We start from the raw sequence: 12,302 nt of genomic DNA, 5'->3' as shown, positions 1-12,302 counted from the left end.
CCTCCAGAATGTGACTGCGGTGGGCCGTGTGCCCAGGGATGGGGAGGACTGCTGGAAGCGGTTCAACAACCTGCAGGTCCGTGTTCATGGGCTCCTGGCCCCGCACAGGAGTGAGACCATGGGGACTGGAGGAGGGCATGACATGTCAATCAGGGATTATCTGCTCCTCACCACCGGAGCTAACACTGTGGGAGGAGCAGCTAATCCCTGATTGACATGGGCACAATTGAGGGGGTTGGAGGAGCAGAGGCAGGCACTGGTGCCCAGGAGATTGCAGGTGAGAACTCTCTCCCCCCCCCCAAAGAAAATGCATTATTGTGTCTGGGCCACCCCTCCTTTCCCAGTGTGAATGTCATTGGACCGCAGCCAGCCATGAGTGAGCCCTTGTACCACCGTACCCTAGCATCCCCAGGTGTCCAGAATAGCCGGAAGTACCTCCAATGTATAAATGTTAGCCTCAAGGAAAACAGATCCAAGGCCATGTCACCGCAAGGTGATGTGTGGGTGCGTATCAAAGCCCTCCCCCTCATGTATGGCGTCATGGGAGCTGTGCATTCACATCAGACATCTCAAGATGCCACACCAACATGTCTGAGCAGTGTCACTCCCCCATAGCACGACCCAGCAATCCCAACATAGTGAATGACAAACATGTAATGGCCAAGCATGATACAAAAAGTGCCCTCACCCACTGTAAAGTATGAGATGCATGATACAAATGTAAATTGCCCTATCCTCATACTAGACCCTATGTACCCTACGGGCATGCAGCGATCATCGCAGGGCAACGTTGACTTTGAGGAAGCAGGCCCAACCGCATGCACGCCCAGACGCGCATCCACCAGCACCACCACCCTGAGATGGGACCGGCCTGAGAAAGCACAGCGTAGGGCACACCCCAGCTCACCCCACCGCAGCCCAGTCAGACCGTCTCAATGTCCCCAGGCCACCAGGGTGTCACCGCCCCAAACGACCGAAGCCAGCAGGGGGTTGCAGGATGTGGAGGTAGCCACCAGTGGGAAAGACACCAAGGACAGGCACACATCCACTGGAGAACAACATGGTCCACCGGTGTTCTCACCTAGCCAGAGTGTAATTCCAGAAATGGCCACACCTCAAGGGACCAATGTTCCTATAATTTATTTGGCTGTGTGCGCCAAAGAATAGTTATGTGCGGGCTTTTTTTCAGTCGTGTGCGCAACTGAGTGATGCACTGCCAGACCGGGGGTGGTCAGCGGCGGAGGCGGCGCAGCGCAGTGCCCCACCAGTGAGCAAGGCTTAGTGATCAGATTCCACAGTGCGCAAGCGAGGAATGCGAATTTGCGTGACAAAAAGCTGTACTTCATGGGACATTTGGGTGCTCTATTCTCCTCCCAAGGCTTTAGCTCATCTGAAATTGTGTCCTTTTACATCTCTAAACATTAGCAAGATTTTTTGTTTTATGATGGGTTTGTACAAGAACAGAGGGGTTCTTGTAGTGGAAGACAGATTCTAGATCACAAATTAATATTAGCACAATATTGACTTCTCCATTCTCAGTTCACTAAACGTATGGAATATAAAGAAATGCTTTCTATTTGTTTAATGAAATAAACAGTACATGAACATGATTAATGACAAAGACGACTTAGATAATAGAAGGGGGGTATGAATGGACATTGGACTCTGACAGTTAAATAAAAAGCACTGAATCAAGTAATCATGTAATCTCAGATGATTGTCCTGGAACTAGTTAACCCGACAGTCTCAAAAAGTCTGCCAAGAAAAGGGTGACTATAAGACTACTAGTACAGCATCATAAAAGGACTGCAACCAAATCAGAGGTCCAGCAAGAGGCAACACTCTAACAAGGAAGGGTTTAGTATATTATGTTTACTATTTTATTCAACATGAACAATACATATAAAGATGAAGGAACTGGGGGATCGGATTCATGGGGGACTCTGGGACTGGTACAGTGCACTAGCAGCCAAGTAGCACATAACAAAATAAATTGTTTTACAATCAATAAAGAAAATAAATTAAACTATTATATAAATAACACAGAAAACAAATGTCATCACACAACAGGACAGAGAGCACCACCAGTGTTGCCATATATTGTAAGCTGATGACATGTTAATACAAGAAAAAATACAAATCTAAACATTTTCATTTAAATGAAGGGATATGTGAATGGCATCCATTCCAATTGCCGTTCGTTAAAGTTGGAACATTTCAACAGCATAAACAAGTTTCCATTGAAAGCTTCTTTCTAATATGCTTTTGTTTTTAAAAGTCAAAGTTCTCTCTGGTGAGCAAAGCATCAATAAGCTCTAAAAGCCACAAAGTGAGACGTCAGGCCAAACAAAGTGTCAGCAATGGCATTGATGAGAAGTTGACGGTGTCTGTTTGTGGTTATCTACACTTCAGTGGTGATACCACTCGCCAATGGCAGTGCACTGCCCGCCGTAGCAGCACTACTGAAACTTGAGTCTTTTGAGCTCCTGTCAGACTCCCCCTGAGTCACATGCTTCTCTCGCCCGTCTTTGCCGCTCTTCCAGTGCTGATACACATCATCACGATTTACTTCATTGTGTAACAGCTACACCTTCGTTCGCATGAGCATGTCAAGGTGACTTTCTTCCAGTCGATTCCATGTTTTGGTCTTAATGCTGTTCATGAGACTGAACCCTCGCTCACACTCTGCACTTGAGGCTTGAAATGTGGTGCAGATGTCCATGAGCTGTGCCACTACATTGTACTTCGTGGCATGTTAAAGTGTGAAATTCACCATGTCTTGAAAACATTTTAAAGAACCACACTTGTTCCTCTCTGCTACCACGTTCTTTAAGGCATTTTACTGCGTAACAATGGAATCCACTGCAAGCATGGTAGGGTCTGATTCTAAACAGTCCAACTCCTTACAATCTAAAATGTCTTTGTATTTTTCAACAAGATGCTTAACATTTTCTATTCCAAAGTCAAAGCTGCATTGTTGAGTGGTTAGTGAATCAAAATCAAAACTGGCACAGTCCTTCAGTTCGTTTTCAGGAAACCTTTTCTCCATATGCTCACACACTAAGCCAATAAAACTCAGAATAGATGCAGTACCGAAGTCCTTCTCATTGTCAGAGTATGTTGAGATCAGATCTCTAACTGTGCTGCTCCAGAACACTTCCTGACCAAGGTACTGTCCCCTGATCTGGTTGATCTTGCCGCGTGCAAACTGCATGGCTTCAATGGGGTAAGACTGCTTTTTTGGAGTAACTTGGACAAGTCTGCTAGATCGCGAAGAATATCATTTAACACTGCCAAAGAAATGTGATAAGTGGGGTCGGACAGTTTCTTGAAACAGTATTTCACTATAGGATCATTTTCCTCCTTCATTTCCTGATCAAAGTATTTTAGCAACACCTCAAAATTGTGCATTAATGCATTCACTGCAAAATGCCTTGATAACCACCTCACTTCATTGAGGGGTCGAAATGACAAAGCATCACATTCAATGACGGATGCCATTTCTTCAAATTTAGATTTTCTCAATGGAGATCTGCAAAACACAGAATAAACAGTTATTGGCAAGGTTTCTACTTCCCTAATCATTGCCACCTTCTTCCAAGCATCCCCGATGCCCAATTCTTCACCGTGAGCTACACAGTGTTGCTCAATTATATGTGGAACAGATTGTTTAAGCCTTGTAGCAACCCCGTTGTTTTTGCCAAGCATAACGGATGCACCATCTGATGTGAACATCACCATGTTCTGCAGACTCAGACCATTGGCAGAGTAAAATTCAGTAATTGCTGAAGTAACAGCTTCTGCATTGCAAGACGTTAACTGGACAATCCCACCGAACACAGTTTTGTACATTGAATGTGGTGTTGTTGGTGCAAGAGATGTGATTTTAAAGTAAATAACTAGCATTTTGCTGACTGAAATGTCAGTGCTTTCATCAACAATCACTGTGAAATGGAGCATTGTGAACTTCTGCCAAGATTTCTGATCTTATTACACTGCTGATGGACTCCAGGAATTCAAGCGCATCATTTTTACTTCTCCAGCTATCTGGTAGTTTGGTGTACTGCTCTATGTGATTGAGGATTTCTTGCACCAATAGCATGGAAGTGTTCAATTTTACAGCTAGCAAAACATTGTGCAGTAGAACTTTCACCTCTTCAGGCTTGGACCGTTGTCGCTCAGCCATGGCCAATCTATTACCTCTCTCAGTTGACGTTTGTGCCAGCATACTACGCAATTCGTACCCCAGTTTCTCTGCTGAATTATTGTGCCTGGGAGCCTGTACAGCAGAGGCATGAACTTTTCCAACTAAATGGCATTTCATATAGTCCAATTTCCACCCATCGGCACTTTTCTTCAGTAACTTTAGCTTCCGCACATACTATGCAAATCAGGCCCACATCAGCATTGTACTGAAAAATCTCTCCAAGTCGCACATGTACCTTATCTTGTGATTTCTGGGACTCTGTTTCGACTATTTCCTTTAACCAATCTTCTTTGAAAGCCCTTCCTTTGATGAAGAAGACTTGGATCTTCTGAAGTTGAAGAGCTTATCCATTATCTGGTTAAAAAAGAAATAGCATTTATTTGCATGTAAACAAAGTATTGTGCTTCTGCTGTCTATGTGCAAGTGGAGAACTTGTATTCATCACACCCCAGGCCAAGGGCAGATGCCTTTTATGCCTGGCTATTCGCTTGCATCTTGAATTGTTTACCTACAGCCACACAACAAGTACTAAAATGATTATCTAATATGAGCTACAGAACACTTGATGACTAAATGAGCAGCTTACACCTCTGAGTTGGACTTGACTGACTGCCCATAACAAGCTGGTCTAGGGATGCACTGTGGTATGTGTTCCAAGGCTGGCTAGAACTGCAGTACCACTGCCTGTTGCTCTTGAAAATGTCTAATGTTGGTTGTCCTTCCAGACCACCACCAGTCCACCACACACGATAGCCATGTCATTTTTCAGTGCCGGACCCAAGTGAGGGACTGTTAGTAGCCCCACTCCCCCCCTCCAGGCCGGCTCTCAAAGTCTGGGGGATATATCCACAGTCGTTAAACACCCTGCCCTGCCCATGCCCAGCCAGTTTAAAATGTCAGTAAGTATATCTTCTGGCGTTTCTCCAAGAACAACTTAAAATAATTCTTCTTTTATAGAAATAATTTCTATCGCTGCTGCCACTTTGGGGATGACATCATGGGCTGTACCTAGGTGGCGCATTGTACAAGTGCGCAGGTTGAGCTTCAGCCCCCCCCTCCCTCACCCCCCTAAATAATGGGTTATGTTGATGACATTACCTGCCTGACATACACTACAGACCCTTCGGCAGTCAGGGCACAGACGAAAAACGGTGCTCGCCGCAGCTGCACAGTTAACAAAGGCTCTGCAATTACTAATGTAAAGGGTGTCATTGTTAACTTAGCAACCCCATTCATATGCATATGTTTTTAGGCAATTGATGGGATTAATACTTGCATGTCAGACTCAGGGCAGGGAGTAATCAGAAGGGTACTAAGAGGCAGGAGACAGCTCATTCTCACAGCACTCCTTAACTGTGTGGTTTCAGATGTGAAGGAGAGAGTTAACTGCTAGTAACATTGACGCTGCACTAGACTAGTCTCATTAGAATGTGTGAAGAAGTTGGAGGACCCCACACAAGTAAGTTTGCTCTCTGACCCCACAATCTATGAAGTTGGCACCTGACCTCTCCCACATTTAAAGGTTTAGACCTCCTCCCCCCAACATTTTGGCTTAGGTGCACCCATGCCTCCTTGCAGATCGCTATATGCAATAACAGCAGGTCCAGATCCATATTGTCAAATAACTGTGAATACAAGCAGACATCCAAGGCCAAATGATATGTTATTGTAGAGCACTTACGCTTAAGCTCTTTTTTATAGAAAAAATATGCATACCATATCACCCAACCTGTGTTGGTACTAATTTATCGACCTCAGAGGGATGAAAGTCTGAAATGGCCTTACTGGGATTCCAACCTGCAGATCACACACACATCACAGCAGAGAGCGCTCAACCCACTGAGTTATCATATCTGCAATAGTAAAATGAGCAATTAGTGGACTGGATACCATTAAACTGCTAACTGAGTAGCAACAGATATATCACCCTTAGGAGATGGCTCTGGTAAAATTATGTTTCATAAGAATTTCCTGGATGCTCTAGTCTCCGGTTGGTGTTTTTAGCCTTGATGTTTTTGCTCTCCTTTGGTTACGGTTGAAGAGACAGTTTGCGGTTGTGTAACCTGAGTGCCGGATGGAATAATAATTGCTTGCAAGGATGGTGATGTCACTGAGTGGACTGGGTATTGCCAGGAGTGAGATGAAGCAGGGCCGGGTGATGGGTTGGTAGGATTCTCTGGTTAGTGGCCACATGGTGACCCCAATGGAGTCATAGAAAACGATGTGCAATATGTGCTGCTGCCCCAAGTCTTTGCCACACACTCATTTGCAAACCCCACCAGGTGGTTTCCTATAACAGGATCATTTTAGCCTTGTGACGTTCGCAGTAACTCAATACCTTTCTCACCTTCTGCGGGTTGTTGAGCCTGCGAACATTCCAACTAATACTATTACCCAATGCCATTAACCCTGTCCGATCTGCATCCACCATCACTAGGCTCCAGCTGTACTCTCTCATATCCTCTTTGCAGACTTGGGGCTGCACCTGTGTACCAACCCCTGCAGAGACGTGAACCATTTTCAGTGTTAATCCCCCCAAACTGTGCCCCCTACAACTCTTTCCCATACTGCCCAACCCCAACACCCAGGGACGTCGAACTCAACGACACAATTGGCCCCACCTGCGGACATTCCCCAAGAGGAGGAGGCCAACCACTTCAAGGATCATAACCAGATAACTGTCTCATTACATTCACAGTAATAGGTGTACCAATGGCACACATTGTGGCAGATCCAGAGCACCGAGGTCTCCCAGAAACCAAAACTGTGTAATATTTTGCCAGAGAGCACTTAGAAAAAAAACCACACAGGTTTCCACATCGGGGTCATTGAGCGCTCCCCTCCCTGCAAACCACAAAACTGAGGGACCCCAATGGCATGTCACTGTGTACCTGGGCGAGCATACAATGGCTACACTTGCACGTATGAAAGTAGTACCAGAGTGCTCTTTATATCAGTATGAGGCAGCACCATCACTTGTGGGGGAGTATGTGGGCAGCAGCCTGCCCCCCAACCTGATCATACAACACTCTACGGTGCCACCTTACCTGCCAGTTAGAGCAGCGGGTAACAGATGGCTTAGGTAGGAGGATGTGTGCCTGGGGAAAATGTATTTAATGACAATTGAAGTTGATGCTGGCTGGGGTAAAGAATGAATGTATTTATTGAAAAGGACCGGCGGATATTTAAGTACAACTTTAACGTATTTTCCAAAAATGACAAAGTCATATTATGGGACGATGCGAGTTTGTTTTGAGAAAAATAACTAGGTTTCCAAAATGCTTCAAATGTATCTATTCATAATGATTTTACGGCATGTTTTCCATCGATATGGCACTAGATCATGATGTGTGTGGAGGCATTTCATGGTCTATATGAATTGCTTTCTATGAAGTTGGCACCTGACCTCTCCCACATTTAAAGGTTTAGACCTTTAAATGTGCGCATTTAGCGACATATGCGCATTTAGCGACTCTGCAGTGTGTATGTGACCGCGGCCTATAAGACTGCTCCATCCCAAGTGACAGATTTGCTGTGTATACGAAAGGGTGCCTTGGTTTATTACCATTTGTTTTTTAAATATTGCCTTATTTTTGTCGGACTTAGTGCAATTAGCAAAACACATTTGCATATGGGTTTTCCCCCTTTTGTAATGGCTTGGCAGCCTAAGAACGATGCAGGGTTGTCCAGAGCAATGCCAAACGTTGGCATCAATACTTAAGTTTTGATGCCACGTTTTTGAAGCTGTTATATTTCTGAAATGCCTGCCATGTTTCCCATTGCTGAACGCGAGGCGATATCAAAAGTCTGTAATCTGTTTTGTGCAATGTGTGCAGTCTAGGGCTGCATTGACGTTCGGGACTTGGGCAATGGCATGGAACTGGGTCTTCAGCTGGTTCACCTGTGCCTGTGTGGCTGGCAATGCAATGTGCTCATTGACATGGGGAAGCAGTGCATCCAGCACCTGTTCCAGCACTGAAGGTGGACTGGGCGATGCCATGCATCATTACAACTGTGTGTTGGAAGCTGCCAGTCCCAAGGTATTGTAGGACTGACACAAGCTTCACAAGTGGGGGCACAGCAGTGCTGATGGCTATACGGCTGCCTATGTCAGCCTGGATTGTGTCAAGCAACTGGAAGATGGTTGCTCTGTTCAGCCTGTACTCAGTCACCAACTGCCCATCAGTCAGGGCCCAGGGTGTTGGCCTGACCCTGGGGATGGCTGGCTGCCTCGCTGGTGCTGGTCTCCTCGTCCTCCTCCTACCCACCCCCCTGTGCTCCCAGGGCCCTGGGCTGGTTGTCCCAGCGCAGCATGTACACGTCAACATCAAGGCTCCCGGCTCCAAATGACAACATGGTGTTGGGGAGGGTGTGTGGGCCATGGGAGGGTCTTTTGCAGGCCTCTTTTGTGCATTGCTTCCTTATTGCTGTCTCATGTGGTCTTTTACCTCCAGCATTTGCACTTGTGATCCGACAGAGCGGTATTGGTGGTGCTAATACCATTTCCACTGGTTTTAAGGGCTACCGCCCAACTCATGATCAGGCCTGTAGTGTTTAAAAACCGAATACAATGCAATGCACATAGAGGAGGATGCAAGTTCAAAAGCGCACCCACCTTGATTTGATGTTTATAAACCGAATACAATGTATTGTAATGCACAAAATGTAAAGCAAATGTTAGGAGGAGGGCCAGAGAGAAAAGACAGAATAGGAATGGCCCAGTTACGGACAACGTGATAGCTGGAGGAGGCATGGGACAGTTCAGCCCTCACTCATGTTTGCACAGCAAAGGGGACCTGAGGTGTCGAGGTCCAAGTTCATGTAGCAGCAGGAAGTACATAGGAGGCTGCAACATTGTGTGTGGAGCGGCACTAGGTAGGGCTCAACCAAGCCCAATCAGGCCCGGGCAGGCTCAGAAAAGGTCTTGGGAGTGGGGCCTTTGGAGGGAGAGCTGGCTTCCGGATTGGCTGTTAAGTGTGAAGCACAAGCCAATCTAGAAAGTATCAGGCTGCAGAAGGCCTACGACTCATGCTCTTCCAAGAGTACAGCCATTTCGAAGAGGGTGCAGTTAGCACAAAAAGTGTGGGGCAGATGATGAAAACACTGCATCCAAAGCGCCCTCACGATTCAAAAAGTTGCTGCAGAATTCTTCATTCATTAAAAATAAAAGTGCACTTTTTGCAACCATGGCACACACCCACAAACCTTTAGCCCGCAAAAGCCTACCAGATGATCTTGGGATGATGGCGCTGTGAGCACAGAGCCTCGTGGTGATGGGGGGAGGCTCCCAAAGGCCCTGTGAAGTGTGCGACCAGCCTCTGTGGCCGTCGTCTAACATTCTGTGTGTCCTATCCTTTCCTGAAAACATTTTGTAACTTCTTTTTTCAACTGCCAGCATTTCAATATTTGAACCATGTAAGGCCCTCCGATACCCTCTGGGTAGGGCCAGCACTAAACAAAAATTCTAATAAAATAAAATAAATGACCCTTCCCCAGACTAACCAACTCACCTTAAAGATCCCCTAAAGAACACACTATACACACAAACCCCCAACAGAAGGCCGCCACAAGCCAGCCATTAGCACATCAACACTAACCAAACGATGACTAAGCTCTCCTCTTTAGACATACCACAGCCTCCCACATCAGCACCTAACCAGTCCCAAAGCGCCCTAGTCTATCCTGTACTGGGCTCTTCCCTATGGATAACATACTCCTTTGTTTCTCAATTAAACCGGTAAAAAGCAAATTGACACTCAGGAACTGAGTATTTCCGGCCTGCACCCATCAACACCAAAGGTTTTGCATCTGTCCCTCACACTGGCCCACTAATGACCCACCCACACTTTATTAAAGAACCGCCCACAGTGAAGCTACCAGTCGTGGCAAAAGGGTGCTATCAAGGCCACCTATATTACTTGCATTTCTCTACCACCTTCAGTCTCTCTCTTACTCGCTCTCTCCCTCTCCTCTATCCCCTCTCTCAGTATCCACTCTTGCTCTCTTTCCATCTCATTCTATCATGCTCACTCCTTCTTTATTTCCTCTCAATCCATCTTCCTCTCCCTTCTTATCCTTTCTCCTCTCTCTCTTCCTCCTTCTGTCCATTTCTATCTTTCTTGTTCTCTCCCCTCTCTCTCTCCTCATTTTGTCACTTTCTCTCTTTCTATATGTATCTCCCTCTGTCTTTTTCTCTCTCCTGATCTGTCTCTCCCTCTCTCTTTTCTGTGTCTCTCTGCTACATCCCAACTTATATCTTGCAGCATTTCTCTTGAATCCTACATCTGCACATATCAGAACAATGACTAACCACCTAATATCATTCAGTGAGGAGCTTTATAAGCCCTACATCTGTAAAAATGATTACAGGGGACATTGCAAGGGCAAGCAGTCCCTTTGCATCAGTCAGTTCCAGTTTAAATGCGGTAGAATCAGAAACAAACAAGAAATACAAAGGTACCTAAGTTTAGTGTTTGGGAGGAAGCTGATTTCCAACATTAGGTGGTGGTCTGTGGAGGGCGGAAGCCTGCCCTCAGGCCGGTGCTGATTAAGGACTACATGGCTGAACTTTATTTTAAAAGGGCCATGGAATTGGCCAATGGAATAGGCAAGGCATGTTCTGATGGAAGTCCTAAACAATAAGCACAAGGGTGCAAGACTGTGGTGGAGTGGATGTGCACTGGTCGTCATGCTTCCGCCTCCACTGTTCCAAATCGCCCTTGGTGTTCTCCAGCTGACACCTGCGGAGGCGTGACCTACTGTGGCGAAGACATCATCGCTCCACTGGACAGAGAACGCCCATGTACAATAGGACAGTGGTGGCTCCCACAACACGCTGACCACCCTACTGCACCTTCCATGGCCGCCCAGATGGGACTTGCATTCCGGCACACAGCTGCTCCTACTGGACAGAAAAGCCCATTCCACAGTCCTTGATGTTCTGCAGCCCACACCCACTGGGGCATGGCCAAGCGTGGCAAGGACATCATCGAGGCCCTGGATGAAGAGTGCTTATCATAAGGGGAGAGTAATGGTTGCCACAAAACGCAGAGCACCCCACTGCATGTTCCATATCTGCCCAGATAAACCATGCATTCATGTCCATGCCTGCTCCTCCTGGACGGAGAACCCAACTCATCGCAATGCATGGGCCACATGCGCCATGAGAAGAACTCCCAAGAAGCCAACATCAGAACGTCCAATACGGGGCAGTCTCTGTCCGCCACCTTCATCCATCACAAATCTACCCATTTTGGATACCCCAGTGGGACCACAAGGGACAGAGAATGTCCTCCAAAATAAATCTCACAATATTCAAAAATCAATCTTTGTCCCTGTGTTGCAATACCGAATTTCCAAAAACACAAGCTTGGAGAACTATTAGCTCGAGTGCACAGCAACCTTGGTACTTCATTAAAAGCACGCCAATCAACAGGTTATTTGGTGCGGTATGCACACAATGGCACGCCAATCAACAGGTTATTTGGTGCGGTATGCACACAATGGCACGCCAATCAACAGGTTATTTGGTGCGGTATGCACACAATGGCACGCCAATCAACAGGTTATTTGGTGTGGTAAGCACACAATGGCACGCCAATCAACAAAATGGCACGCCAATCAACAGGTTATTTGGTGCGGTATGCACACAATGGCACGCCAATCAACAGGTTATTTGGTGCGGTATGCACACAATGGTACGCCAATCAACAGGTTATTTGGTGCAGTATGCACACAATGGCACGCCAATCAACAGGTTATTTGGTGCGGTATGCACACAATGGCACGCCAATCAACAGGTTATTTGGTGCGGTATGCACACAATGGCACGCCAATCAACAGGTTATTTGGTGCGGTAAGCACACAATGGCACGCCAATCAACAGGTTATTTGGTGCGATATGCACACAATGGCGATCACCTCTTGCTCACTGCAGTCAGAGGGTGAACGGAACGGAAACCCAGGCGGGTGTCGCCAAATGAGGGGAATCCCTGGTCCATCTGTGCCAGGTGCGGATGCAGAATTGCTGTGAAGATAATCCTCACACAGCGACTAACCGCCTCATGGGAAAGGATGTGCTGTCTACAGGCCTCCG

General features: G+C 46.5%; 1 long non-coding RNA gene across 2 annotated transcripts in view; it reads right to left on the bottom strand.

The window, feature by feature from the left end:
* Window positions 1-1,876: 1,876 nt before the first annotated feature.
* LOC138473304 (uncharacterized) overlaps window positions 1,877-12,302 on the bottom strand; it is a 44,043-nt gene continuing 33,617 nt past the window's right edge. The window contains exons 4-5 of one of the 2 annotated variants that reach the window (XR_011268753.1): window positions 4,443-4,561; window positions 1,877-3,532 (exon numbers count right to left, since the gene is read on the bottom strand). This is a non-coding gene — a long non-coding RNA (uncharacterized lncRNA). Of the gene's footprint in view, window positions 4,562-12,302 lie in introns of both variants that reach the window. The other variant, XR_011268752.1, reaches the window with a different exon arrangement.

This window comes from Ambystoma mexicanum, chromosome 8 (genome assembly GCF_040938575.1).
Source record: "Ambystoma mexicanum isolate Mex_15411 chromosome 8, UKY_AmexF1_1, whole genome shotgun sequence".
In the NCBI taxonomy this organism is placed as follows: Eukaryota; Metazoa; Chordata; class Amphibia; order Caudata; family Ambystomatidae; genus Ambystoma; species Ambystoma mexicanum.
This window is presented reverse-complemented; position numbering and strand designations above follow the sequence as displayed.